At 34.1% G+C, this 24,047-nt stretch overlaps 1 pseudogene; it reads left to right on the top strand.

The window, feature by feature from the left end:
* The first annotated feature begins 2,500 nt into the window (after nucleotides 1-2,500).
* Nucleotides 2,501-24,047, top strand: part of LOC147410818 (uncharacterized) — a 69,819-nt pseudogene continuing 48,272 nt past the window's right edge.

Raw genomic sequence — 24,047 nt, 5'->3', positions numbered from 1 at the left:
ACTATTTTACAGATCACAATAATTGTAGAACACTATTCCCTGATCACCCACGAATCGATATTCTTGAATACCATTGTATGTTCATCAAATTTTGATGGTAAGTCATCTTGTGTGAGTTTACGTTGTTCTTGAATGGAATTTGATCACTGATTCCATCGTCAAGTTGTTGTTTTTGAGGATTGTAATTATTGGTTCTTTGAGTTTATTGTTTGCTACCGATTCAAATCAAACCCAGCAATTCTTGCTCGCTAATTCATAATGTTTCTTGCTGGATTTTCATTATGTTTACAACGTTATCTTGCTGATATTCCTACTTGCTGGATCATAAATGTGTTATATAATTCAAAGAACAAACCAAAGTGCTGTATCTATTTTTTTTTTTTTTTAATAACTCGACTAAAGTTATCTTTTATCTCAAACGATTTGTTGCTGAAAACTCAGACCAATGTGTGACATGGTTCATAACAGAAACACGACCTCATGATTGTTGAATTCTTGGTTCTTTATTAAGAATAAGCGTGTTCTTGCTGGAAATTCAGAAACCACGTTTCTGTTGATGGTCTTTTTTCTTGCTGAAATCTTCTTGCATTATGTTTGTATGCTAAATTAACAACCAAGGAATTCAATGAATGCCCAGGTTTTTAATAAAATTCTTGATCGATTTGTTTATTGTTCATGAAATTTTCGTTTGTAGAGTGTTGTTCTTAATGACCTTACATTAAAATATATATATATGGGAAATGTTCAGCACCCTAAGTTTTACCACACACTTTAACAAACGTTTTTTGTCCTACATGGGTTAGAAGTTTTGGAATGAGCTGATTTTTGGTGAGGATGATCTCTATGATTAGAAGATCATCCTCCCCAAAAATCAGCCCATTCCGAAATGTTTAGCCCCATGTTTACACGTTGAAAAATCGTGGACCGTCCATTTTTTGTAAATCAATTTTGATGGGGTTAGAAGTTTTGGAATGAGCTGATTTTTGGTGAGGATGATCTCCTCACCATAGAGATCATCCTCACCAAAAATCAGCTCATTCCGAAACTTCTAACCCATGTAAGACAAAACGCGTTTGTTAAAGTGTGTGGTAAAACTAAGGGTGGCGAACGGGACCCTATATATATATATATATATAGGGTCAGGTTCAAGGGCCATGTGAGAAAACATGTAAGAAAACTTTCGGCGGTAAATAAAATTTTAAAATATGGGTTAGAAATTTTAGATTGAGCTGATTTTTTGTGAGGATGATCTCTATGATGGGAAGATCATCCAAAAAAAAAATCAGCCCAATCTGAAACTTCTAACCCCATTAAAAGTGATTTAGAATGTGGACCGTCGATTTTTTTTCAATTTTTATCACTAATTTGTAAATCACTTTTGATGGATTTAGAAGTTTCAGATTGAGATGATTTTTTGTGAGGATGATCTTCTCATCATAGTGACCATCCTTGCAAAAAATCAGCTCAATCCAAAACCTCTAACCCTTATTTTGAAAAACGAAAGTTTTCTTACATGTTTTCTCACATGGCCCTTGAACCTGACCCATATATATATATATATATATATATATATATATATATATATATATATATATATATGAGCTATTGAACGATCTGTCATCTCTTGTTGATTCTCAACATATTTTTCTTGCTGAACTATCACCTTCACATTTGATTCACAACGACTTCTCGCTGGAAATTCAAAAGCACGACTTATTGTTGTTGCTGAAACACGTGTGAAGTCATACATCCGCCATTAAGGAAGAATATAAAGAAAAGACTTTGAGAGAAAAATGAAAATTCTTTGATCATGTATGATGTTCTTACATAGTTCGACTATTTAAACTCTTGAAAATTCATTCTTTCTTGTTCAAAAACTCATCGAGTTTACAATGACACCACCATTGATGTTGCTGCATTCATTAGATAGCTATTGAATAAAACATTTATTTTTATTGCTGTTTTTGTTGGAAATTTCATAATAAAACATTTATTTATTGTTGAATTTCAGCCACAACGTGTATTTGTTGATTGGCTAGTTTGTTCCCAAACGTCATATTGCTGAAATTGACAGCTAATAACGATTTCTGATTTTCTTTATTTCAGCCGTTGGTCTTCTATTTGTTTAAAAAAAAATGGCTATTCGCTGATTGTAGTTGCAGAAAATTGATAATTTGGAGTTGTTAACTTCAAACGGCCATAACTTTTGATCCGATTATCGGAACGACTATTAGTGCATATCAAATCGAAGCTCTTTTCGAGATCTACAAGTTGAAGGAGGCATAACTTTGTTCCACACTGTTTCGAACTTCAATTCCATCGTTTTCATCACTTTTTGGGACTTACAAGATTGTTGTACTCTTTTGTTATTTTCGTTTATTTAAAATTACAGGTTTCAACCATGAGTAAGGAAGGAGGAGAACCACATGAGACCGACTTGAAATTATTCATCAAGGCCGTTCATGATCAATTTAAATTATTGAATTCAAGGTTGTACAATATGGAATCCTTTTATGACTCTAAATCATATCGCAGACATGAGTTAGACGGAGAAGAAGATGTTCATTCCGAAGCGAAGAGAGTACATTATCGACGGGATAAGAAAGTTGATTTCAAAGAAGATAAGAATTTGGGTAGCATAAAGATGACGATTCCGACCTTTCACGGAAAAAATGATTCTGAATTATATTTGGAGTGGGAAAGAAAGGTTGAGCACGTTTTTTATTGTTATAATTATTCCGAGGATAAAAAAATAAAGCTAGCCACCGTGGAATTTACAAACTATGCCAGTATATGGTGGGATCAATTGGTGATCACTAGGTGCAGAAAATGGTGAGAGACCTATTGGATCATGGGATGAGATGAAGTCAGTGATGCGTAAAAGATTTATTCCTAACCATTACTATCAAGATTTGTATATCAAATTGCAAGGACTGGTTCAAGGTTCCATGAGTGTAGAGGATTATTATAAAGAAATGGAGATTGCCATGATTAGAGCAAACATAGAGGAAGATAGAGAAGCAACCATGGCTAGATTCATTGCTGGATTGAAAAAGAGATTGCTGATGTGGTTGAGTTGCACCATTATGTGGAGATGGAAGAGTTACTGCACAAAACCATTAAAGTGGAAAAGCAAATCAAATTTAGAAGGTTCAGATCTGGATCATCTTCTAATAATCCGTGGAGGCCAAATTGGAAGGACAACAAAATTCCTTTCAAACCAAAAGAAGACGCAAAGTCGAAGCCTTCAATTTCTATTCCTAAAGATAGACCTGAAACAAAGCCTCTTATTAAGTCACGTTAGATTAAGTGTTTTAGGTGCCAAGGGTTCGGACACATTGCTTCTGAATGCCCAAACAAAAGGGTTATGGTTGTATTGGCAAACGGAGACATTGAAAGTGCTAGTTCAAGTGACAACGAGATGCCTCCATTAAAGGATTGTTTTGATGTTGAAGTAGAAAAGCCTGTGCATGGTGATTTACTTGTCACTAGGAGAGCTTTGAGTATACAGCCTAAGGAGATATGGAGCAACGTGAGCATATTTTTCACACAAGATGTCACGTGAAGGATAAAGTCTGTACATTGATTATTGATAGTGGGAGTTGTACCAATGTTACTAGTACCTTGTTGGTAGAGAAGTTGAATTTGAAATGACAGAAACATCCTAAACCGTATAAGCTACAATGGCTGAATGATTGTGGAGAAGTGAAGGTAAACAAGCAAGTTCGGGTTCCTTTCTCAATAGGCAAGTATGTGGATGAGGTTATTTGTGATGTGGCACCAATGCATGCTGGTCATATATTACTCGGTCGACCATGGCAATTTGATAGGAGAGTGTCGCATGATGGGTATAAAAACCGTTATTCTTTTGTAATGAACAATCGAAAAATTGTATTAACCCCTCTCAAACCTTTGCAAGCTTATGAGGACCAGGTCAGGATAACAAGTGAGTATAAAATGAGAGAGAAATAAAGGTGTGAGCAAAAATGAGAGCAAAGTGAACAACATGGGGAGAAGAATAAAGTACTGAGTGTACTTGCTGAAAAACATGATGTTAAAAGTGTAATGATAGCAAGGCCACAAGTTCTAGTTCTTATGTACAAAGATGTTTATTTTTCCACTGACGATCTTAACTCATCTTTGCCTAGTGTTGTTGTGTCTTTATTGCAGGAATTTGAGGATCTTTTTCCCGAGGAGATTCCACATGGTTTACCTCCTTTAAGAGGAATTGAGCACCAAATAGACTTCATGCCTGGTTCTGCTATACCAAATAGACCTGCTTATAGAGCTAATCCCGAGGAAACAAAGGAGATACAGAGGCAAGTGGATGAACTGTTGCAGAAGGAATTTGTAAGGGAAAGTCTCAGCCCATGTTCGGTTCCTGTTCTCTTAGTACCAAAGAAAGATGGAACATGGCGCATGTGTGTGGATTGTCGAGCTATTAATAAGATAACGGTAAAATATAGGCATCCTATCCCTAGGTTAGATGATATGTTTGATGAATTGCATGGATCTCACTTGTTTTCTAAAATTGATCTAAAGAATGGGTATTATCAAATTCGCATGAAAGAGGGAGATGACTGAAAAACTGCATTTAAAACTATATATGGGTTGTATGAATTGTTAGTAATGCCCTTCGGTTTAACTAACGCATCTAGTACATTCATGAAATTAATGAACCATGTCTTGCGTGCTTTCATGGGAATATTTGTGGTAGTTTACTTTGATGATATTTTAGTCTATAGCAAAAATGTTGATGACCATGTGAAGCATTTGCATGCTGTGTTTAGTGTGTTAAGAGAACACCAATTATATGTTAATCTTAAGAAATGCACATTTTGTATGGAATCTGTTGTGTTTCTTGGATTTGTTATTAGTTCGCAGGGAATTAGTGTTGATGAGGAAAAGGTAAGGGCAATAAAGGATTGGCCTACACCTAAGAATGTGAACGAGGTAAGAAGTTTCCATGGTTTAGCAAGTTTTTATCGAAGGTTTGTTAAGGATTTTAGTTCTATTGCTGCACCTTTGAATGAACTTGTTAAAAAGAATATTGTTTTTAATTGGGTTAATGTGCATGATCAGGCTTTCCAAACTTTGAAAGATAAGTTAACTAATGCACCTTTGTTGTGTTTACCTAACTTTGATAAAGCTTTTGAAATAGAGTGTGATACATCCGGGATTGGAGTATGAGCTGTTTTGATGCAGGATTCTAAGCCAATAGCTTATTTTAGTGAGAAGCTAAGTGGGGCAGCATTGAATTATCCTACTTATGACAAATAGCTTTATGCATTAGTGAGAACTCTTCGAACATGGCAACATTATTTATGGTCAAGAGAATTTATCATTCATTCTGATCATGAGAGCTTGAAATTCATGAAGACCCAAGGTAAGCTTAATAAAAGACATGCTAAATGGTTGGAGTTTATAGAAACATTTCCTTATGTAATTAAATATAACCGTGGGAAGGAAAATGTTGTGGCTGATGCATTATCAAGAAGGTACGTATTACTTACTTCATTGCAAACTAAACTACTTGGTTTTGAATTAATTAAAGATTTGTATGCCAATGATTCTGATTTCAGCCAAGTATGGAATGCATGTGCTAAGTGTGCGTTTGGTGACTTTTATAGGCATGAAGGATTTCTTTTCAAGAAAGATAAATTGTGCGTGCCTAATTTTTATGTTCGTGAATTACTTGTAAGGGAAAGTCATGGGGGAGGTTTAATGGGTCACTTTGGTGTCCTAAAAACTTTAGATATCTTACGTGAGCATTTTTATTGGCCCCATATAAAGCATGATGTTCAATCTGTTTGTGACAAGTGCATTACATGTAGGCAAGTAAAGTCTAAAATTCGACCGCATGGCTTGTATACCCCTTTGCCTGTACCTAATCAGCCTTGGACTGATATTTCTATGGATTTTGTTTTAGGATTACCAAGGACTCAAAATGGTAAAGATAGTATATTTGTTGTTGTTGATAGGTTTAGTAAGATGACCCATTTTATTGCATGTACTAAAACCAATGACGCAACACATATTACTGATTTGTTCTTCAAAGAGGTAGTTCGATTGCATGGGCTACCTAAATCAATTGTTAGTGACAGAGATGTTAAGTTCCTTAGTTATTTTTGGCATACTTTATGAAGTAAATTAGGAACTAAACTTCTATTTTCTACTGTTGCACATCCTCAAACGGATGGCCAAACTGAAGTAGTTAATAGGACACTCACTACTTTGTTGCGTGCTATCATTCAAAAAAATTTAAAACAATGGGAGAAGTGTTTACCACATATTGAGTTCGCATATAATATGACTATTCATTCAACTGCTTCATTTTCTCCATTTGAGATTATTTATGGTTTTAATCCTTTAACACCTGTGGATATTTTACCTTTGCCTACTAATGAACATACTAATCTTGATGGTAAGAAAAAGGTAGATTTTGTGAAAGATTTACATGCCAAAGTTCGAGCCAACATTGACAAGAAGAATGAGCAATATGCTAAGCAAGCCAATAAGGGCCGCTTGAAAGTTATTTTCCACCCTGGAGATTGGGTTTGGGTGCACTTGCGTAAGGAGCGGTTTCCTACCCAAAGGAAATCAAAATTGCAGCCTCGAGGAGATGGTCCATTTCAAGTCTTGGAACGGATAATTGATAATGCCTATAAACTCGATTTGCCAAGTGATTATAGTAATGTTAGTGCAACTTTTAATGTTGCTGATTTATCTTTGTTTAATGTAGGTGATTCGAGGATGAATCTTTCCGAAGAGGAGGAGAATAATGGAGATCGAGTTGTTGTTTCCAAGTCTTCTCAAGAACCATTGCAAGGAATTGACGGTCCGATGACTAGGGCAAGGACAAAGAGGATGGAAGAGGCATTCCAAGGCTTGATTGTGGAAGTCCAATACAAAGAGGCCATTCTAGAAGATTCTAAGGCTAACTTCGGAGATATCAAAGTTTCATCAAGAATGGTCAATTATCTTTTTATGCAAGAGATCAATTTGAATGCAAGGGTTACTTGGGAATTTTTATGTTCTAATTGTCCTTAGTTTTGAATTCTTTATTTCCTAAGGACTAATTAGACTTTCTTTATTTTTCCAAGGACTAATTAAAATTAATTTTGATCTAATTTGTCTATAAAAGGGCACCTCATTTTGTAATTGAGACACAATTGACAATTTACTTTTTATGAGAATTGAAGTTTCTTCAAGAACTTTGTTTTGTTTCATATATTCTAGTTTGAGTTCTTTATGAGATCCTTATGAGTTCTTTATGAGTTCTTATTTGAGTTCTTGAAGGAGGGCATGAATCTTCGACTTATCAAAGGAGTGATCATTCTTTGTGGCATCTCAAGGTTGGGATTTTAGGGACTTAGTTTCCTTAAGGTTCTAATCCAATCAACATCTTTTGTTCCCAAGTGATCTAACACGTTTTGAAGACATCGAATTCAAGGGTTCCTAGAATAGATCATCAAGAGATCTTCAAGAGGGTTCATGTCATTCAAGAGGGATCATATCAAAGTATGTCTTTTGAAAAAATAAATTGATTATATACATTAATTTCCTTTGTAGGGACGTGTGGAACATGATTGAGGAACCTCCCATTAACACCATAGAAGTGAATGGTATCTCTATTATAGTTCCAAGACCATCAAAGAATTGATCCGAATAAGATAAAACATATCGTAGCAATAACTTCAAAGCTTTTAATACCTAACTAGAGTCATTTTCAATGATGAATATCAAAAGATATGTTCGTGTATATCAGTCAAACAAGCATGGAAAAGCTTAGAGGCCACACGAGGGAACTAGTATTGTGAAAAAGTTTAAACTCCAACTCCTTATAACTCAATTTGAAAATATTAAAATGGAAGAGAGTGAAACTATCCAGAAATTCTATTTACGATTAAGTGATCTATGCAATTCCATGTTTTATATAGGGGAGTCTGTCCCACATGATAGAATTTGTGCCAAAATCCTTAAATCGCTACCTACCTCTAAAGTTACCTCAATTGAAGAATACCGAGATGTGGAGACTATGACAATTGAGGAACGTGTGGGTTCCCTCACGACTTTTGAGCTCCATCTCGAAGGACTTCCCTCTAAAGAGAAGACATTGGTCTTTAAGACCTCTTCGTCTAAGGTATCCTCTAAACGGCCATCTCGTACCACTGTTGAATTCTCCTCTCAAGATAATAGTAAAATCACGAATGGGAAAGATGATGAGAAGAACCTGGAAGATAATGACTTGACCTTACTTGCCTCAAGATTTTATAAATTATTTAAGAGGAAAGGATCGAATAGTATCGATAAAAAAGGTCAACCTATAGAAAGACGACTTCAAATAGGGAAATTTTCATCCAAATCTAAAGAAGACATCGAGTGTGACAACTATGGTGGAAAATGTCATTATTCCACCGTGTGTCCCTCTAAACCAAAATCGAAAGGTCCTCAAAGGCCTAAGTTGATGGTGAGAACCCGCAACATGTCAGATTTGAATAAGAAGGATGGGGAGGTCATAAATCCCGTTTTGACTCATCTAATGGCTAAATTGGAAGTTGCATTTAAAAATATGAACCTTGTCGATGCCTATTTTTGAGTCTAGATGCAATGACTTTGTTTCTTTGAGTTCGATTACTAGAAAAATTCGTTATGCCTAAAATGAAAAAAAATAATCAATGGTATAGGATGTGTAAGTACTCATCTCAAGGTTTACATTGAGAACATGCAATCACAAGGGTTGAGTGAGGAACAAATGGCACAACTTTTCCAAAGGACCTTGTCTGGATCCATATTATGTTAGTTGATGTCCCTCGAATCTTCTTGAGATAAAACATAAACTGATTTGGTGGGGGAGTTTTTATGGTAGACAAGTATGTTGCATGGTTATAATTATCACGATGAGACTTTGAGATGATAAGACAACAAACAGGGGAAACATTCACTGTATTTTTCGCTCAATGGAGGACTAAAACAGTCCAACTATAAGATCATACCCCGGAGAAGGAACATATCAAGATCATTCTGAAAAACCTGAACCCAACATATGCCTAATTCCTAATGAAGCAATATTTTCCAACTTTTGATGGTCTCCTAGAAGTTGGGAGTCATGTGGAGGATGTACTGTCATAAAAAATCTTCGATGTTTCTGTTGATCCAAAAGGCAAAAAACTCGCCAACTATTCCTGTACCAATGCGAACAAACTCCAATTGGCAAACATCACCATTATACATCCCAACGATTTAGTCAACCCCTTATCCAACAACCCATCCAACCATTCTATTGACCGCAGGCCACCAACAATTAGTCCAATCATTCAACCAACCTTTTAACCAACAATTTGTGTAACCTAGGCCCAATAAGCATTTATGCAAATTAGGGATGTATCTAAGTATTGTCTCGTAAGAACTTATGAAAAATGGCATTCTTACATCTTTACAACCTCGTCTAGTATCCAATCCTCTCCAACACAATTACAGAAACGACCAATTCTATGAATACCATCAAGGGGCAGGCAATCCTACTGATAAATGTATAACCTTGTGTCATGCCATCAAAGATCTTATTGACCAAAAAAATGTTACGGTGCCTCTCTTGAAGCCTAACATCACTACCAAACCTTTACCAAATTACTAAAATCAACCACCCTACCTTAAATATGATATCATCCATCGATCCCAATCCATTTGACCCAACCACCATGATCCACCCAATTGGGCCCAAACAATTTTTGCCATCACACACCTCTAAGCTATCTAGAATTGACCTTTTGTCTCTAGATCACGAAGAGCCCTATTATTTGTCTTTCCTGCATTTAGAAGAATTTGAGAAAGGTATTCTTTTAAAGCTAAGTCAATTTGAGACTGTTATAGATGTAAAAATACCAGACTGGGAAGAAGGACTAGCATAGGTCTAAAAGCATGAAAAAAAGAGTTATACTATTGAGGCCCCTTGTGTTTTCTTGTCCAACCATCCTATCATAGTTACTGGGTGGGGTGTTGAATAATTTCTTAACATTCAGGAGTTGGCAGAATTCGGCTGGACATAATCAAATTCTTAAAAAGCATCGAAAATTGAAGAATAAGATTGGTAAGCAGAGATAGATTCCCTTGACATCCATCAATATTTCCTCGAAGATACCTAGGGTGACACAGATTCCAACATCAAGGAATCATTCCTCTTAAAGAATTTATAAAATCTTGAGGCAAGCAAGGCTAAGTCCTCTTTATCAAGGTCATTTTCGTCATCTTCCTCATTAGTAATTTTATTATTATCTTAGGAGGAGGATTCAATAGGGGGATGGGAAGACCGTTTAGAAGATGCCTTAGACGGGGAGGTCTTAAGAGTTGGTGACTTCCTTTTAGAAAGAGGACCTTCGAGATGGAACTCAAAAGTGGTGAGGGAACCCTTAAGTTCCTCAACAATCATAGTTTCCACATCTTGATATTACTCAATTGAGGAGACTTTAGAGGCGAACCTTTTGGGCAAGGACATAAAGATTTTGACACAAATTCTACCTTATAAGACAGGCTCTTCTGCATAAAATATGAAATTGCATATGTCACTTAACTGAGCATAAAATTTATGGACAGTTTTACTCTATTCCATTTTAATATTTTGAAATTGAGTTCTAAGGAGTTGGAGTTTAGACTTCTTCACAATACTAGTTCCCTCGTGTGCGGCCTCTAAGATTTTTTAAGCTTGTTTGGATGACATACACGTGCATATCCCTTGATATTCGTCATCGAAAATGATACTAATTATTATATTAAGAGCTTTACAGCTATTGTTATTATCGATTTTATCTTGTTCGGACCAATTCTTTGATGGTCTCGAAACCGTAGTGGAAACACCATTTACTTCTATGGTGTCAATGGGAGGTTCCTAACATTCTTCAATCATTTTTCCATACATCCACACTTATGACATTAATGTATATCGTCATTTTATTTTTCTAAAAATCGTACTTGACACCATCGAACATGGGAGGGTGAGTGAAGTTCCACTTCTAGGGTTTAGACATAATTCAAAGCCATTACGATCAACTCAAGGTTGTTAGACCTTTCTAGAGCAACCCGCTCTGATACCAATTGAAATTCTGAGCTTTGCATTGTGTGTAGACCCAGAGGGGGGTGAATAGGTAAAAATAAAAATCCTTTTAATTCTCCTAGATTATCTAGATAAGTCAATTGATAAAATCAAGATACCAAAATAATTTCACCACCCAAGAAGCTAACCTAGGTCTCAAGATTATGCTAAACTAAGTAAATACATAGAGATGCATAAACTCAACTTAAATCATTATTGATAGAACTTCTAATTCAAAAATATGATGTAGACATTTTAGCAAACATTTGATATGCAAGTCATGGCATGCATGTCATTAATTTAAAATAGAGCATAGAGTATAATCGTAAAAGAGAAGTAAGATTTACAGTGGTTTAACAACATGCATACTGAAAGTACCCTCGATCCACGGGTATGGATCTGCTTTTTCTTTTTTGGGAGTCGCCATCTAGTTTAATGGTCTATGAACCAATGATGACTCTAAACGGATAAAAAATATTAAACTATGAATAGATTTTAAGTACGAAGACCAGGTTATGAGATTGAAAGGTGTCAGGCACCAATCTTGCCAGACGAAAGCTGGTTTCTACTCTTCTCAAATATTTACATTGTAAAAAATGACTTAAATTCATAATAAAAATAAAATAAAATATTAATTTTTCTTTACCTGAGTGATTGTGACGGTCGATTCCCTCAGAAGTTGACAGTGAGCATTCCTAGTGTGAATCTTCTCGTTTTATCTTTATTTTTAAATCTACTTTCAATCTTTGATATGAGACTTTCTTCTTCTAAATCTAGATGTTTTTTTTTAAATAGATTTTTGGGGTCTTTTTTAGAGTTTCTAGAGGGTTTTATGTTGAAATATGGACTTGGAGGTTAGATATTGACTTGAGGCTCAAATTTAGGGTTTTGAAAAGTTTTTGACCTTGATTTTTTAGGATTTCTCTTGGGCTATGAAATTAGGAAGATACCTTTTTAAAGAGCTTTGTTGATAAGATTATGGTTTGCTTAGGTCTCTTAGAGATAATGTCTATCTGTAACTAATTTCTTAAATGGTTTAAATAAGATTTTAATTAAGTTTTTTTTTTACTTACGTAGAATGATAATTTTTAAATTTTGGAGAACTGTCCAATGGAGGATTCTTTATTAAATTATTCTAAATTCTTTAAGACCCCCGGTGGAGAATTCTTTATTAAATATTAGGTAGGCCTCACTTGAATAAATAAGCCATAACTTAAAATTTAGCCCATGGGCTTAATTAATTAAATTTATTTGTTCAAAAATTTTAATTTGATTTATTAAGATTTCTCTTTACGTTAATTAATAATTTAATTATTAATTTCAGATTTTCAAAGTTTAGGGGTGGAAAATTATCGTTTTGCTTTCAAAGAGGACTTTTGAGTTGGGATGTAATTTTTTGATGTTTTGGAATATTTTGAAATAAATTTTGTATGGAATTCAATAAGAACATTAGTTTGTAATTGTAAACACCCCATTTTTGCACTTGCCTGATTAGTCAACTCGTTAACCTGATTGCGATGGTTCCCAATGATAGATGATTATTCCAATGCTCTATTTTATTACTAGATATATTTCAAAAATTTGGATGAGGTATCTCAAACTAACAAAACTATAGAAACCACGCTATACTAAAAAAATATTACCCAAAAAACATAGAAATCATTATTTTGCAGACAAAAAGAAGTTCTGAGGAACAAATTGTTGTGATCATCTAGGATTACTTATTATTTCATTTATTGGTTTTAGGTTTTTTAGCAATGTAATCTTTTTTGGAAAATAATAGAGACCGACGTTTGCCGGGCGGGGTTGGTGCCTAATATCTTCCAACCCCGTAACGTGATCCCTAGACCATAGTTTTTTCTTTTTATTCGTAGATTAGTTGTTTTTATCTATTTAGAGCCAATGTTCTATTCCTAGACAGTAATAACTAGGTGGTGACTCCCAAACCTCAAAAATCAAAATCGAATACGCATACCCTGCGGATTGAGGGCATTTTCAGTAACGACTCCATTGGGGATTTTGATGATCAAACTTGAAAAATCCCAAATATTGGGCATTGCCAAATCAACTTAGATTTTATTTTATTTTATTTATTTATTTTTATTTTTATTCTTTTAGTTTGATTGTCGATTATTTGTTCAGATTTTGAATATGATATTTTTGATTTCTTTCATGGTCCAATTAGAGGTCACTTTTTTATGACCCTCAAATAACGAAAGATTCAAAGTGACATATGAATGGATGATGGAATGATGGTGGTTGGGATGAGAGTCATGGATTTTTTTGTTTTAGAAAATTTTTGGATGAAATTTTTTAGCACGTTATTATGCATGTGTGGCGAGTTATGAAAATAAATTATTTTTAAGTGATGTGCTAAGAAACATTAATTTTTTTTAAAGTTGTTCGTGATAAGGAGGGGATTCCAAGAAAAAAAATCGCAAAAATATATATATATAAAACAACACTTACACTTGGTGTACCGATAGTGAAAAAGTTTTTTAATTTTTTTATCTTCTTCTCAAATGAGAAAGAAGAGTCAACAAAGAAAAAAAGAGAGAAACGTCTCTCCTTCATCTCTCTCTCTCAGAGAATAGAACAAGTCCACGTTGAAGAAAATGGGGTAAAAAAATGATTTTGAAACTTACAAGGTTTCCCTTTTTTTTTTTTCTTTTCTTTTCTCTTTTCTCTTCTAATTTATTTCTGTTGATTTGTCCCCAAAAAACGCCAAACCCTTATTCTCTAATTTCTTTAAACCAGAAAGAACTCGAATTGGATCTCAATAAAGGGCTCGGTATCCTTCGATTTGCTCTTAGTTGAAGATGGTCGTGATGTACGCTTCATATTTGGAAGAATTGAGTGTCCTCTGTTTTATCTTTGAAGGTGCTTCTTTAGAGAACTATTTTAAAACCAGTTGTTGGTGTTGTCGTCGTGAAGGAGTGATCGAGTTTTATCATCTCTCTTTTAGACGTTTACTATAAAAATTTCTCGCGTTTCAGATTTGGCACAACTTACAGAGAGAAAGAACTCTATCTGATGTAGTTGATTCTTTTTTCGATGATAAAAGTTCCTTCCAAAATCGGGTGTTGCAGCCAAAGAAATCATTGTCTTCATTTTCAGCCAAAGATGAGGCTTCAAATCAATTCTACCTTTGTGACTTCATCCATGAATCTATGGATATTATTTCATAATTATCGTTTTAGATGAAGATAAAATTTCAGATCGATTGTAAGTTTCAAAATCATGTGGAAGGTATTTGAGATTCTTTGGTAACCCCATGGTTTAAGTTTGCTGAATTTCAGCAGTGGTTAAAAAGAATTATCATCTACCTTCATTGAGACCTTTGGATAAATCGATTTTAAATCCTTCAAGGTCAAAATAAAAACCCCATTTTCTATCATTTTCGATTTCTTTTTGGATTTAGATTCGAGAACTCAGATCGAAGATCGCAAACATGTGTTAATGGAGATGGATTTGTTGGTTAAAGGTATTCATCAAGTTGAACACCATCGTTGATTATACGGTATCGAGGATTCAAAAAAAAAAATTATTAACAAGAGTTTTTGGTTGGTCTCTTTATGATCTTCTATTGCCACACCGATTTTTAAATATAGGACATGATCAAAGTGTTTGGTATTATTTTAAACTTATAAACTGGTGTGACAATAGAATTTTATTTTTATTTGGTAGTTTTTTTAGGTTTCTTTAATAGTTAGTAATAGTTTTTTTTCTTTAAAAAAAATCAATTTGTTTAATTTGCTTAGTAATTTGTTTAGTAATAATTAATAATAGATTTCTTTAATTTCTTTTCTTTTATAATTTTTTTCTAAAAAAGGGGTTTCTTTTCTTAAAAAAATCAATTTGTTTAAAAAAAAGGGGTTCATCACTCCCTATTTCCACCACTATCATGCCATTGATGAGACTATCGTTGTTCTTCTCACCGGAGTTAATAATAATCTTAGTTTTACCTTACTTGTGGGCAAGTAGGGGATCGAACCCAAGAGAAAGGAGGAATAGAGCTAAGCTAAGAAGATAAAATTCAAATTAACTAAAAGGAATTAAAACTGTTTTTCTTTGTATTTTTGAACTTATAAGAAGATGTAAAATTGCTAGAAAATAAACTAAAGTAAATGAAATTAAAAGCAAGTAAACTTATGAATTAAAACACCATTGGAGGTGGATCTACCTAAAACATGTTAATGAGCAATTTCTAGTCTCTAGCCTTTTTATAACTCAATCATAAGGGCTTGGTGTTAGCTCCTTAGATCGGAAAGTTTTGCAATTAAAATGAAATAAAGGAACAAAAACAAAGTAGAATTTCTTGAGAACTTCTTACTACAAATTATCTAATTTAAGCATACTTTATCTTGATCTAATCTAAGCATAAAGTATCTATATTAAGAATAAAATGTGCAAGAAACTTAAAGAGAATTCATAAGCATTTTAAATAAAAGAAAGGCATAAAATTAGAAATAACACAAGAACTTGCTCTAGGATTTTTCACTCTCCAATGGAGGGGAACTTAGCCTAATGTCATTGCAAGAGAGGGAAGATAAGAGATGAAAGAACTTTTCTTCATTTCATGGAGAAAATTACAACTTCTTCTTCTTCTACTTCTTACAAGACTAGTTAACCAAAAGAAAATAACTAGAAAATGAAAATACAAAAAATAAGAGAATAGGCAAAGAGCCTTAGATTAAAGGAGTCTTGGATAAGAGAACCAAGATGGGACCCTTTCTCTAGAAATGAAGGCTCTATTTATAGAGAAAAATGTGTGTAGAAGAGTCTAAAAGTAGCCTCCACTTTTCTTTGCACAAAAAGACAAAAGAGGAGAATATGAGTTAAGGATTAGGGCATTCCAAAGTGTTAGGGCATTCCAAAGTGGGCCCAAATGCTTTTGCCTTGAGATTTTGATTCCAAATTGTTGATTTTCTGCACAAGAAACACACGTAATTAGATTTATCTAGTAAATGAATTTATTTATATATAATTAAGCCTAATTAACATGCAACGTGGTGGTTTGAGGCTTATCATGATTATTATCTTAATATAGAGAAATAGGTACAAAAAATCAAGATAAATATCCAGAAAATGTGCGTATAATTGAGTGTTTGGAGACACTCATCAGCCATCCTCAATTCAATGTTAATTAAAATCTCAATTTGTTTTGGATCGCCCAAAGTGATTCTTTGATTGGACTATAGAAAAGAGTTTTTTTTTTAGTTCATTTTAAAAAAAAAAGAATTTTTTGTGCTTGTTTCAATGTTGGATCTGATTGATTATTCTGTGTTGTATTCATTGGTTGATTATCTAAAATGCTATGATATTAATTGATATATACATGAGATGTGCATGCTTTGATCTTGAACTGAATGATATGGATATATTTTTTTTATTTCTTAATCAATATTTATCCTTGCTTGTATGGTTTAATCTGGCCCATGGGCCCATTCATCTAAAAAATGCCCCGGGCACACCTCACCCTATTTGGCACACACCACTAGCACGTTTATATTGTTGCATTGTACGCTTACATGTCCCTTCTAGCCAACGTGATACTAGTGAGTGGCCCGGTATCCTCGTGAGATACGACGTCATTCATGAAAATCACAACTCCAGTCACGTACCTTTATGGTATATAAAACTGGGGTATCAGTACCGTTTGATCAGGTGACTCTAAAAGGTATATTGATGCACCGAAGCTGGAGTGACCTGAGCCTTTGTCCTATTGTAAGCCGCAAAGTCACATATCCTGATCATCAACCCTAGACTCGTACCTATACTGTGTATAAAAGTTAATCTAAGTTCACCAACTGCACTACTTGACTAAAATCAGTTCCTAATCGAGATCCTGCCCCGATATACAATGATATAAAGGGGATAGACTACATCTATTCTAGACGAGAGGTGACTTAAGATTGCCCTTGCTCCGCATCGTGTGCCACCTGTTATTGGGGATTAAACTGACTGTTTTTTACTTTAGAGATTTGAGTTGGAGTCTTAAATTATCACCTATACAGTATATCAAACCAAGTCACTATGTACCGTCTGATTGAGTAAACTCGAAAGGTATATTGGTGCACTTGGGCAAGGGTGACCAGATAAATTGCATGGCACGTAGTGAACCTAGAGTCTAAAAACCTCTTCTATTGGTCACAACTAGAACTTATGGTAGGTGTTCCCGAGTTATTTTTCGAAAATGGACATTAGAAATTGTTGAGATCAGGAAGTTACAATTTTATCTTCAAGATATTCAAACTTTTTGTTTAACCTGATTTAAAGCTATTATGTCAATGGGTGCACTAACCCAATAAAGAATCCATTTTAAATGTGGTAATGATCCATAATGATCTAGTTCATCTTGGTCCAACAATTATGATTGGTCGGACCGTTTAAATCAAAATGGTATTCTGATTCGGGTCATAAAAGAAAATGAATGAAAAATGATTTACAAAAGATCTATTTTTTGTATGGACTTTGGAAAAATTCTGAAATATGTTTTTCTAAATGAAAAAAAAAAGATTTTTACAAAAAATCTATTTTTTGCATGGACCTTGAAAAATTATTAAAATATATTTTTCTCAAAAGAAAATGATTACAAAAAATAATCTGATTTGTGAAAGTTTGTATTCAATGAAAACATTATTTATCAATAATTTTAAAGAGTGTAATGGAATTATTTTCCTTCTGAATAATCATTACATGAATGGATTGTTTAATGGATTAGTACACAGAATTCGATAAAATCTCAAGATTCATTAAAATGTTATCAAGGGGGTAACATTAAAATTGATAATCCACCTTGGATGGGGTTACAAGGTAATCATTGCACCTAAGCTCAATCAATCACCATTTTACTAGGGTTACTAGTCCGGTCAATTAGAACGAATGTCAACACCAAGTGAATCATTAGTAATGACCCCAAAATCTTTCAAAATTACACAGTTGTTCCCTGAAGATCACAGTGCCTCAGTCTTGCTGGTTGTAAGTAACGTCTCAATCATCGATCCTAATCAAGCTTGTTGTGGATACTTGTCTTGAGTTTTCATGAGTCATTTGGGTTAGCTTAAGTTTTTTTTTTCAGCAAGGTCATGTCTTCTTTAGGTTGAGTCTATTCCTTTTATTTTTATGAGTCGAGTTCGTTTGCCAAGTTTAGAAAAGTGTCTGTCACCTAGCTGAATAAAGGAAAATTTTGAATACCTCGAACGCATTAACGAATTAACTACTAATCTGATTTCAAGGATAGATTTTTCTCCTTAATAAGAAGATAAGAGTCGGGATCAACTTTTAATCGAGAAAGCAAAGGTCATTGACCTCGGAACAGAAAATAATTTCTAGAGAAATTCAGATAGAAACCATCATCTCTCTAAAGGAACACGAGGAGATTACTCAGAAATTTCAAAAAACCTGTTCGCATGATCTGATGAGGATATGTTGGGTGCAAGCTTGGGTGTTATCTGACATGGAATAGATATTCGCTCGATAGAATGAAAATACTAATGAGACCAAAGAAAACGTTACAAAACACGACAATGTTGTCCTCTCTGCATCTTAAGTTGCAAAGTTCATCAAAGCAAATGCCATAAGTCGATACAGGGTACCTTTGGAATTAGTCTCTGATGATGGGTCACATTTCAAAGTCGATGATTACTCTGTGTTTAAAGTTCAAGATCCAGCATCACAAATCATCTCTCTACGTTCTCAGACTAATGGAAATGTTGAAGCAGTCAATAAAAAATCCCAAAATAATCATCAAGAAAATTTATCAAACACATCGAGATTAGTTAGAGAAGTTACCATTCACACTATAGGGGTACATAAACAGTCTTACCAGTTGAAAGGGAAATCCCGTATCTCAAGGCCTTGATGGAAAGTCAATTGCTAGAAGCATACTAGGCTCGTTATTGGGTACAAAGAGTTAAAATTTATTGAAGAAAAAATAACTTAAAGTTCGCCACTTACAAGTCAAGGATTTAACCATTAGACTTCAAAGAAAATTAAGTACTCCTTATCGATTATAGGAAGAAGTCTGAACCCAATTGGAGAGATTAATTCATTAAGGAAATACCGTTTGGAAAAACCGTCAAACTTTAAGATCATGATGGAATTGAACTACCAGAATTAACAAACCTTGACCAAATCAAGCGATAGTATATTTAAGGAGGCCATCTTCAATCGAATCAATTATCTGTTACCCAGTTCAATATCTCCTTTCTCAACCTTTTGTAGCCTTTTTTTTTTTATAAAAAAAATGCATTTTTCTTTCTCAGCCTGATCACCTAACCTAGGGGAGGGAAAATTCGAACTACGATTTGGTCTGATCCCAAAATTCTGGGGTACGTAGGCAACCTGAGAAGTTACTTCAGGCCCAACCACACAAAAAATTACATTCCCCCACAAAAAAATCCAGAAAAAAAAATATTGTCAGAATGGGGACGAAAATTCAAAGAAAAAGAAAAAAATTTAAAAGAAATACCACACAAGGGGCATTTGGGTTTTTGAGCCCTCCTAAGTATCGTGTGGGCATTCATTTCTTTTATACCCAGTCCTAAGCTGACCCATGAAAGTCTTCCTAAGTACCGTGTGGAAAAGTCAAGGAAGGTAGCAAAGCATAATCGGACAGTAACTCCAAAAATTTAAAAAGGAAAAAAACCTGCTAAGTTGAAAACCTGGAAATGTGACAAAAATTAAGGCAAGCTCGCAAAGTTGAAAATCCGAAAGGACGATTTTGACAACAATTAGCGCAAAGAAAAAAAATACTTAGGAAAAAATTAAGGCAAGCCCGCGAGGTTGAAAATCTGAAAGGACAGCCTTGGCAACAATCAGAGCAAAAAAATAAAAAATATAAAGCTCGTTAGATCGAAAACCTGAAAAATAGATCTAGGCAAAAGTTAGGACGAAAAATAGAAGAAGATCTCTATTGAGTTGAAAAGCTGAAAGGGCGGTCTGAGCCGAAACATTAGAAGTCTGAATAACCAAGTTTCAATACCTGAATAACCAAGTAAAGACTCAGAAGTCACGAGCATCGTTTACGATTGATCTAAAATTTTTTTTACTTCTCCAAGTGAACCAAGATGAAAAATGGTGGATTCTATAATGAATCACAAAAGGAAATACTTTGTTCTCTTAAGCCTGAGTCAATATCTTCAATATAAAAAGTCAAAATCAAAAGGTAATCTTTATTGCGCTTGTGGTAATCAAATACTTCACACTTACGTAATAAGTGGAACTTCTATTTTTTTATAGCATGTAATTTTTCTCCTTACACTGGGGGCATTTTTAAAATAAAAAAAAACTATGTTCAATTATCTCCAATGCAATGTTTCCTGTCAAACTAGGGGCATTTTTGTTCTCAAGTCTGATCAATGTTAATCCTAAAGGATAATGGGAACCCCGAATTGAAGGTTACCCTCTTGATAGTAATTTTTTGAAAGTCCCCGAGGTTCAAAGGAAATTAAAATTAAGGTTTTGAGTACATAAAATTTTTGAAAAAACCTTGAGATTTAAACAGAAGCGTTTCTAATCTTATATTTGATTTTATCAAGAGATTAACTCATTACTCTTTCATATAGAATAGGAGATAGGGCATTATTTATTTTCCAGATTCATTGATTCCTTCCCAGATTTATTCATTCTGTCTCAGATTCATCCATTCTTTCCTAGATTTATTCATTATTTCTCAGATACTACTAAGGGTTTTCTAGGATTTTGCTCAGATACCGCCGATGATTTTCTCGGATTTTGCACAGATACTGTCGAGGGTTTTCTCAGATTTAACTCAGATATTGTCGAGGGTTTCTCGGATTTTGCTCAAATACTGTCGAGGGTTTCTTGAATTTGATTTTGCTCAGATACCACCGAGGATTTCTCAGATTTTGCTCAAATACCGTCGAGGGTTTCTTGGATTTTGTTTAAAAATCGCCAAGGGTTTTTTCGAATTTTTCTTTGATGCCGCCGAGGGTTATCTTGGATTTTGCTTAGATATTACTGAGGATTTTCTCAAATTTTCCTAGATACCGTCGAGGGTTTCTCAGATTTTGCTCAGATACCGTCAAATATTTTCTCGGATTTTGCTCAAATGCCGCCGAGGGTTATCTCGGATTTTGCTCAGATACCTTTTCTCGAATTTTACTCAGATACCGTCGAAGGTTTCTCAGATTTTGCTCAGATGCCACCGAGGATTATCTCGAATTTTGCTCAGATACCGCTGACGGTTTTCTTAGATTTTGCTCAGATATCGTCGAGGGTTTCCTCGATTTTGCTTAGATATCGTCGAGGATTTTCTCAGATTTTGTTTAGATACCGCTGAGGGTTTTCTCGGATTTTGCTCAAATACCGTCGAAGGTTTTCTCGGATTTTGCTTAGTTTATGCTCAGACCCTCTGAGATTTATCTTAGATCTTAAATACACACATTGCACTTTTTGTTAAGGAGAATTTTCTAAAATTCAAGGATTTGACATCATCAGTAAGAGCTCGCATTGAAGGACCTGACACCTTTTAGTTTGGGAAGAGTTTTACCTTCAAGGAGTCAAATGCCCCCAACGAATTGCTAAATCAGGCTGTAAAATGAACTGTCACTAACTTTGACATTCGGATATCGTACTATCTAGCAAAATGGATTTGCTATCTAGTTTGCTTCAACCCTTTGTCAAAAAAGGACATTTGTAAACCCCCCATTTTTGCACTTGCCTGATTAGTCAACTCGTCAACCTGATTACGACGGTTCCCAATGATGGATGATTATTCTAATGCTCTATTTTGTTACTAGATATGTTTTAGAAATTCGGATGAGGTATCTCAAACTAACAAAACTGTAGAAACCACGCTATGTTAGGAAAATATAACCCCAAAAATATAGAAATCATCATTTTACAAATAAAAAGAAACTTTACGATAAAAATCACTAAAAAATGATCAAATTACCAAAATACCCCTAACATCAAAACATCCTTAGAGCCCCCCTTATACTTAGAAAATCCTTTCAAACATATAAACAACAAAGTAAAACCAAATAAATCATTCTGCCAATTTTCACCAAATTCGATAAAATTACGAAAATGCTCTTCATAGGGTTCACAATCATTTCATACCAAAAAAATTCATGGATAACACAAACCGATAATCCCATCGAATTTCTTACGAAAAACAGATTTCAAAACATTCAAAAACATCGAAAAACGACTCCTCAACACAAAAGTTCTCTTCGGGGGTAAAATAGTAATTTTCCAATTTTAACAATTTAAAATTTTAAAATTAATAAATAAAAAATTAATTAACGTAAAGTAAAATCATAATAAAATTAATTTAAAAATCCGAACTAAGAAAATTAATCAATCAAGCCCTCAGACAAAATTATTGATGGTTGCCCACTTATTTAAGTGGAACCAACTGATATTTATTAAAAGACCCCTCCATCTCGGGGCCTAAAGAATTAAAATATAATTAAGGGGGCTTCTCCAAAAATCTCTTTGAAATCTGATGATTTTTCAAAGTATTATTTCCTTGCTGATTAATGAATCTCTACAATTAAGTTTAGACTTCCTTTTATGGTCGATGAGGGGTGTTCAATTTTCTTTGAAGTCTGATGGTTAAATCTTGGACTTGTAAGTGGTGAACTTTGACTTTCTTGTCAAACGTGCCAGTGACTTGTTTCTGATAAGTTTTCACGTGGTACAAAACTTTAAGTGATTTTTTCCAATTAAATTTATTTCTTCGTACCAATAACAGACTCAGTCTATTTTTAATAATTCACTTTTCATCAAGACCTGGAGATACGGGATTTCCGTATCAACTGGTATGACTTCTTCCATGTCATATACTAGAGAGTAAGGAATAGTTGTAGTGGAAGACTGTATTGAAGTATAATACGCCTATAATGCAACTAGTAATTTCTCTATCAATCCTGATGTGATTGACACATTTTCCTGATTATCATTTTAAGAATCTTATTGACTGCTTTAATTGCTCCGTTGGTCTAAGTATAGTAATCTATTCTGTGAGCTCCACCATGTTAAAAAGTCCAAGTCCAATACTGATACATTTTATAACATCTTTTTTTTTTATCTCATTGGTATTTTCATTTCATCGAGCGAGTATCTATTCCATGTCGGATAACACCTAAGCTTGCACCTAACATATCCTCATATGATCACGCGAACAAGTCTTTTGAAATTTCTGAGTAAATTCATTATCCCATCGTTTTCCTCTAAGGATAAGATGGTTTCTATTTTAATTTCTTGAGAATTATTTTTTGTTCTGAGGTCAATGACCTTTGCTTTCTCGATTAAAAGTTGAGCCCGACACTTATCTTCTTATTCAGGAGAGAAATCTATCAGATTATTAGTTAATTCATTAATGCGCTTGAGGTATTCAAAAATTTCTTTTATCCAATCAAATTTAGATAGGACGACAGACAACTTTATAACTTAACAAACTAACTCGACTCAACAAAAAAAGAGGAATAGACTCGATCTAAAGAAAACATAACCTTGCTGAATTGATAAAAAAAATTGAATACTCTAGTTAACCCAAATGGCTCATGAAAACTCAAGACAAGTACCCACAATGGGCTAGTTTATGGACTGAGACTCGGGACATTGCTTATAACCGGCATGATTGAACAATTGTATAATTTTGAGCGATTTTGGGGTCATTTCTGACAATTTACTTGGTGTTGACATTCATTTTAACTAACCAGACTAGTGACCATAGCAAAATGGTACAATTGAGCTTAGGTGTAATAATAAACCCATCAAATGTAAATTTAATCAATTCTAGTATTACGCCCTTGATAACATTTTAATGAATTCTGAGATTTTATTGAATTCTATGCACCAATCCATTAAATAATTCATTCATGCAATGATTATTTCGAAAGGAAAAATAATTTTATTGAATTATTGAAAATTGTTGACAAATAATATTTTCATTGAACAACAACTTTCAACAAATCTGATTTAA

Source organism: Akebia trifoliata, chromosome 1 (assembly GCF_017979445.1).
Source record: "Akebia trifoliata isolate Shusen 1 chromosome 1, ASM1797944v1, whole genome shotgun sequence".
Taxonomy (NCBI): Eukaryota; Viridiplantae; Streptophyta; class Magnoliopsida; order Ranunculales; family Lardizabalaceae; genus Akebia; species Akebia trifoliata.
Note: the sequence above shows the minus strand (reverse complement) of the source record. Positions and strands in the feature narration are given on the sequence as shown.